We start from the raw sequence: 7,652 nt of genomic DNA, 5'->3' as shown, positions 1-7,652 counted from the left end.
AGCAGATCTTCTAGACATCTTTCTAATATATAGATCTTTGTAAGATGTAATCATTCTGAGAGCCATTTTCAAGTCTCTATCAATCCAACATAATCTCTGCATTTTCCATGTCTCTAGTGATCAGATATAGCTTCTTAAAAACAGTTATGTAAGCAGGACCTACCTCTCTCCACAACTGACACAGACTTGCTCAGTGTGACTGGGTACTTCTCTAAAGATATGATTATAAGTCTCAAATTCCCAGGATTTATGGTAACATCTGGAGGATTGATAGATACAAAAAGAGGCGAAGAACATTTTATCCCTTGAAAGAGTTTTGAGAAAAATGTAGAATTATCCACAGTGACTTAGCCTGTGTGACTCCAGATGGCCTTGTCCATGACTGATGAAGTGATACAATTTTGATAATGACTATATGCAGTACAATGAAGGAATGGAGAGCTTGTATGGCATGCAAACTTGGTACAAAATATAAAGGCCACCAAATTTACCTTGTCAACTGAGAAGTGGTTTCCATTGACTTGCCACAGTAGAATCCTGTCACTGAAGCACTCATATGCTATTCCTTGTAGCAGCTACATGGCCACTGCCAGAAAGAGGTAGCACCTCTGCTAAATTATTTCTGATACATGCATGAGGATCTGAGTGCAGTCTCCAGAGAACATGTAAAAAGTCATGGGACTGTGTTCCAAGCTAATCATCCTGGTGCCTGTGAAATGGAGAAGAAAGAAACCCTGTGGCTTGACAGAGCCCCAGTCTAGCTATATTGGTAATTCCATGGTCAGCTTGAGACCATGTCACAAAATCAATACAGTAGAGAGTGACTGAGAATGATACCCAGTATTGACCTTTGACCTCCTTATTCACACCTGTGGACGTGCACCTGCAGACATATGTACCCCCACACAAACATGTAAACACAAAGTACTGCGACCTTATAAGCAGACTCAAGCCTCTTTAGAAAGTTTCATGTCATTTTTTACCCTGCAACATCTCTCATACAGGACACTGTTCCTTATTTTTTGAACTTTATCTTTTTTTAGTTTTAGATTTATTATGCCCATTGTCTATCATAATGAATTTCATCTTTAAAAATAACCTCAGAATCATTATATTCATTCAGCCTCCTTGTCTTTAGGCAACAGAAATCATTTTTTTAAACTTATTTTTATAGGAGACTGGAGAGATGACGGAGAAGTTAAGAACATGTACTACTTTTGAAGAAGACCCATGTTAGATTCAAAGAACAAGATGACTCATAATCACTGGTAATTTCAGTTTCAGGGACCCAATACTCTTCCTTTTCTAGCCTCCACAGGCAACCCTACACATGCAAATACTCACACATAATTTAATAAAGACACACCCCACATACACACGTTTACAATTTAAATTATTTTCTGGCCTTATTTTTTTTTTAACTAGGACAAAGAGGGTAAAATTATTCAATCTACTTCAAATTTCTGAAGGGGAACATTTTGCCTTGTCGATAGGAGACAAACCGCACCAGATTTAGAGGCATCTAAATCCAAGTTGACACAAGTGTCCATCATATACATTAATGTGCCTTTTGAATTGTCTTTTACTTTTCCATAATGGGTATTGCTTACAATTGTGTTGCTGCAGATTTGGTTTTACCACAGGCTTCTTTGATGCTCTGAGCTGCTTTGATTTTAATTTCTCCTCCTCTCTCAATTAGCTTCTCACCCTACATTGTTATTCTATCTTATCATTCATTTTATAACATCCATGCTCCATAAATTTGAAGAAGATAACAATGGCTGCTTAAAGTGTACTTCTTTTCCTTATAGTCACTCTATTGAAAAACATAGACTTTTGCCTTTAATTGTTGTTTTGTTTCTTTGACACAAGCTTTTTCCTTGAGTATAATAATATTGTTTTACTCTTTTAAATTTATCCTTTCCAAGTAAGACAATAGAAAACTTGTGGGTGTGCTTTGTAAATGAATATGAGGATGATCCCCCTTGTCTATATTTTGATGTCTTCTACATTTGAAAAATGAGTGCTGATTCAGCAACTAAATCCTACACCGGCAACTACTGTGGAGAGTCCAGTGGAAGTATTCCATGACTCCTGATGGATGTCAGATCCCCTTGGACTCATACACTTGACATTTTTAACTAATATATTACCCTAAACCCAGGTTGTTGGGGTATTTTCTTTCATCCTCTACCTCATATCTCAGAAAGAATGAAGAATATCATATTGGAACAAGGTCACTTGATTCTATTTCACGATGTGACTAAGAAACCTGGAATCTCCTAGTAGTATTCCTGATTTGGTTATAAAGGAGAACATTTTGTTTTATTTCTCTAGTTACATATAGTACATTTCAGTGTAGATACCTATTCCTCCACCATGCAAGGAAAGGTCCCTATAAATCTAAGTGGTACAAAGACAAGTGCTATTGTCTGGTCACCCTGGTCCCACAATTCCACTGTGGAAAAGTCTCTGGAATCTACATGCCCCATATTTAAGTTTTTTGATTCATCAATCTGAGTAATACATGTTCATGAGTCTGAACTTATAGTATCCAGGAGTTGTTTAGCTTATCTCTGCAAGACCAAGTTGCCTTCTAATGAACTATATATGTATTCTTCTTTTAATTCTCAATATTATGTTCTGTTGCTCTGTAATACTAGGCAGAAATTCCATGTATGTAATTTTTTTCTTGCTTCAGAAAGGGGTGAAACGGAACACACATAGGGATTTTTTCTCTAAGTCTGGGTATGTATCAGCTTTACAGAATTCTTACCATATCTCATGTCAACCTATTTCCTTACTTTAATTTATGCATATATTTTAAGCCCTATATTTATAGAATTCTAATTTTCTGATTCTTTTAGTTGAGTATTTGCTTGTTTCTGCATGTGATTGCACACATGTGGATGACGGAGTACAATTTATGGCATTCATTTCCTCCTTCCATTGTGTATGTCCCAAGGACCAAACCAAGGTTAACTGCCTTGGCAACAAATATCTTTACCTACTGAGCTATTTCACTCTTCCTAGTATATTTCATAATTTATTGTTGCAAGCCCAATTGCTACCGCATGCCAAAAAAGGAATGTTTTCTTGCTTGTGTGTGCTACAATCTAAAGCATTTCTTTAGATTAAGACATTGTCCTCTTTAATACCCCATTATGATACATATAATATCTGTGGGCATGCAGAAACACATATACACACATAATTTCACTGACATACACTGTCGGTGCCCAATGCCCGCACCGACACGGTACCGAGAATCAGGCGAAAGCCTGGGGGATTAAAGAAATACACACACACAGGTTATTATTAGCCATTCTTTTGTAAAAATTTTAATGATATCACTTCAATACATAAGCTTAGAGATAAAAAATCCACAAACTCTCACCTACAAACTATATAAGAAGGTTTTTTATGTGATATAAATAGAGATAACTTGGAAGAAGAAATCTTTTTTTTTTTTTTTTTTTGGTTCTTTTTTTCGGAGCTGGGGACCGAACCCAGGGCCTTGCGCTTCCTAGGTAAGCGCTCTACCACTGAGCTAAATCCCCAGCCCCGGAAGAAGAAATCTTAACTGAGAAAAAACTCTTCATAAGATTGTCCAATGAAAAAGCCTGTGGGCACTTTCTTGATCAATAATTTTGTTGGAGGGCCCAGCTCACTGTAGGTTGTCCCACTCCTGGGTTTATTGTTCTAGTTTTTATAAAAACACAGGCTGAGCAAGCCATAAATATAGACCAATAAACAATCTTCTTCCCATGTCTCTCTAACATTTCCTGCCTGCTTAATCACTGGGATATCTTCCCACCCTACCTGATGCAACTAGGATTTGTTTTAGTGATTTTGTGTTTTGGACTGATGGCTGCTAATGGGATCATAAAATAAGACTTAAGTTGAATCTTTCAACCTTCTAGAAAATGTGTAGAATACTTTTATTCTAATACCCTCATCTTTGAGACACAGGAGATCATATATGAAAGGTCAGAAAGATTCTGCCATAAATATAGGCATCCTGAAAGGTTAATTCTTTACAACCAATAGGTCCAAGTAAGAACTAGGTAGATAAATATTAGCAAAATGATTGTACATTGTAAGGTTAGTTTATATAAGGAAGTAGCCATGTTTGAAAGTGTCATATAATTGAGGGCCAGATAAAGTAGTAATTCAAAGAAAAAGGTGACAGAATGTATCAAAGATAAAATATGCCCAATTTGCATGAGAACAGCTTAAGAATAAGAGAATACACAGGAGTAGAGAAAGAGAGACAAAAATAGACAAAAGAAAGACAGAGAGAAGTTGAGCAAGAAAGAGAAGTTGTGCTGTGTGGCATGTGTTTACGGAAGTTTTCTGGACATGATTTTACAGATTCAGGTTCTGAGAGAACAAACTATTCACTGGGGAGAACAGAAATAGCTGGAGAATTAGAAGGATCCAGAAGATTGTAACACATTGTCCAAGTTAATGTGAGTCCAAGTAGAACAACTCATGAAGATGCCAAGAGAAACCATATTGAATCAGTCAGCTTGGAAGTTGGATTACATGGAGGCTAGAAGCTCCTAGTATTAGGTCTATAAATAGTAGAACAGAGGGAAAAAATACTCTGGCCTCAGCCTAAAGGACGTATTTGCATAGCTTGGTTAAGACTCTTATCTCATCACTTTATCTAAGAAAAGAAAAGTGACGTTCACTTAGAAAGACATACAGACAGACACACACACAGACAGACACACACACATACACAGAGACACACAAACACACAAACATACAAACATAGAGCGGTGTGGGGAGGGAGGGAAGAAGAGAGGGAGGGAAGAAGGGAGAATGCTTGCAGTCAACCATTGAGCTGAGAACAAGGTTCCAAAAGGAGGAGTTACAGAAAGAACTGAAGTATTTGAAGAGGTTTGCCACCCCATAAGAAGAACAATATCAACCAACCAAACCCCTGCCCTCGATCTTCCATGGACTAAACAATCATCCAAAGAATACACAAGGATGAGCCTATCGCTCCATCTGCATATGAAGCAGAGGATATCCTTTTCAGGCACCAATGGGAGCAAATGCCCTTGGTCCTGTCAAGGCTTGATGCCCCAGTGTAGGGAACTGTCAGAATGGGCAGGTTCGAAGGAGTGAGTGGGTGAGTGAGGAACTGCCCTCAGAACAGGAGGCATGAGGGGAAATAATAGCCGGTTTCTAGAGGTCAAATCAGGAAAATCATATTTAAAAAATGAATTTAAAAAATACCCTCCCCCAATGAAAGAAAAAGAAAGAGAAATGGAGAAAAAAAGAAAAACAAATGGGGGTACATGACTAAACAGATGCCGACTGGTGATGCAGCGGCGTTATTCCCATGATAGTAAAGCAGCTTCTGGGAAACCAAAGTCTTTGGGTTCCGGGGGGAGTATGGTTGCAAAGCTGAAACTTAACGGAATTGACGGAAGGGCACCACCAAGAGTGGAGCCTGCAGTTTAATTTCACTCAACACAGGAATCTTCACCCAGCCCAGACACAGACAGGATTGACAGATTGATTTTGATAGCTCTTTCTCGATTCCGTGGGTGGTGGTGCATGGCCGTTCTTAGATGGTGGAGCGATATGTCTGGTTAATTCCGATAAGGAACTAGACTCTGGCATGCTAACTAGTTACGCGACCCCCTGAGCGGTTGGCGTCCCCCAACTTCTTAGAGGGACAAGTGGCGTTCAGCCACCCGAGATTGAGCAATAACAGGTCTGTGATTCCCTTAGATGTCCGGGGCTGCATTAGGGCCACACTGACTGGCTCAGCGTGTGCCTACCCTACAAAGGCAGGCGAGGGTGACCCATTGAACCTCATTTGTGATGGAGATCGGGGATTGCAATTATTCTCTATGAACGAGGAATTCCCAGTAAGTGCTGGTCATAAGCTTGTGTTAAGTCCCTGCCCTTTGTACACACCACCCTTGGCTACTACAGATTGGATGGTTTAGTGAGGCCTAATCAGCCCATGGCCCTGTCAGAGGGCTGAGAAGAAGGTCGAACTTGACTATCTAGAGGAAGTAAAAATAACAAGGTTTCTGTAGGTGAACCGGTGGAAGAAGGATCATTAACGGAGAAGGCCGAGGGGGTGTCTGGTCCTTTCTCTGGCCTGTGTGAGTCCCTCCTCTCACCGGGAGGCGGGTCCCTGGGTCGCGGTCGCATTTGTGGCTTGTGCGGTGGCTGCAGGCCAAGTGAGCATTTCGGGAAAGGCGGGGGTCGTTAAGGAGCAGTGAGGGAAGGGTGTCAGGTCTGGTCCGTCGAGGGACCTCCTCCATTCTCTCTCTCTCCCCTGCTCTTCTGCCTATGTCCTTGCCTCCGTGTGCCTGCCTCTGCCTCGCTGCCTCCACCGCCCGCACCTCCCTTGCCTGCTGGCCAGCCAAGGCCCTCAGCGTACCGAGGTCATTCTGCCTCTTTCTGTACTGGTTCCGTGATCTCATCTCCTATGCACCTGCCACCCCTCCACCACAGCTCTCCCCCTCTGAAGGTGCCGGGGTGTCTCTGTCGCGTGCAGGGGGTGCCTGTGCCACCGGTGTGCTCCTGCAGCCAGCCCCGCCTTCTGGGCCTCGCGTGTCCGCCCCGCTCATGTCCGGGTACCTAGCTGTCCTCTTCCAATGTGGAAGTTTTAAGACCCTGCAGGGGGGGTCGCCCTACCGCCCGTCGGTCGTCCTCAGGAGGGCTTCCCGATTCCTCCCTCCACATGGTGCTCCCTGAGACTCAGCGGGCCCCCTCCGGCCGCCGGCGCTTCCAGAAGCGGCGGTCAGGGGCCATGTCGCGGGCCCCCTCTGGGCGCCCGTGGGGTCCGGGCCCGAGTGCCCGACTTTCCGCCCATTGGCTGGCCGCCGCTGGGTGCTGGGTTCGCGGCGTCCCATGTCCGGTGTGTCCTGCCTTTCTGTTCCCGACCCTGTCTTTTTTTCCTTTTCACATGTATCCTTTAGTTTCCCGCTGGCCGGCCTGAGGTGGAGCCGTCTCGCCATGGGCCCCTCTCTTCCAGTTCAGCAGAGGCGGGCGGGGTAGCTGGTGCTGTTGTTAGCACCCGTAGGAGTCCGCTCACACCCCAGATACTGATACGACTCTTAGCGGTGGATCAATTGGCACGTGCGTTGATGAAGAACGCAGCTAGCTGCGAGAATTAATGTGAATTGCAGGACACATTGATCATGGACACTATGAACGCACTTGAGGCCCCGGGTTCCTCCCGGGGCTACACTTGTCTGAGAGGCTCTTGAGGATCAATCACTGCCACGCCCTCTGCGGTTTCGTCGCCTGGGGGGGGGGGCGTTTCGCGGCTGGGACTCTGCTCGCAGGGCCTTTCCCCTCGGCCCTCCGTCTCCCGAAGTTCAGACTGGGCGGCGTCCGGCGGTCGTCCACGCCCGGTGGGTCTGCGTGGGCCTAGATCCCCCCATCCACCGGCACCGTGGGCCGGCCACCCTTCTCGTGGTTCATTCCTGCTCGCTCCGGCACTCCTGCTCCCGTCCTCGCCCGCTCTCCCCACCGTGGGGACACATCGACGGGGGCCAGTCAGGTGCCTGGGCACGAGAGGGGCCATGTCGCCCGGGTCGTTCATCTCACCTCCTGTCTGGTGGGAGGCTGGTCCCGCCCACGGGGTCGGTGCAACCGCCGCCACGCACCCG

General features: G+C 44.4%; 1 non-coding gene and 1 pseudogene across 1 annotated transcript; both read left to right on the top strand.

Moving 5' to 3' along the window:
• Window positions 1-5,187: 5,187 nt before the first annotated feature.
• Window positions 5,188-6,091, top strand: LOC147994652 (18S ribosomal RNA; annotated as a pseudogene; the record flags this gene model as incomplete).
• Window positions 6,092-7,089: 998 nt separating this feature from the next.
• LOC134486901 (5.8S ribosomal RNA) lies at window positions 7,090-7,242 on the top strand. The gene has a single exon (XR_015687326.1). It is a non-coding gene; the product is annotated as a 5.8S ribosomal RNA (ribosomal RNA).
• The last annotated feature ends 410 nt before the right edge of the window (window positions 7,243-7,652 follow it).

The sequence above is a fragment of the Rattus norvegicus genome, chromosome 4, assembly GCF_021556685.1.
Source record: "Rattus norvegicus strain SHRSP/BbbUtx chromosome 4, alternate assembly SHRSP_T2T, whole genome shotgun sequence".
NCBI classification, from domain to species: domain Eukaryota; kingdom Metazoa; phylum Chordata; class Mammalia; order Rodentia; family Muridae; genus Rattus; species Rattus norvegicus.
Note: the sequence above shows the minus strand (reverse complement) of the source record. Positions and strands in the feature narration are given on the sequence as shown.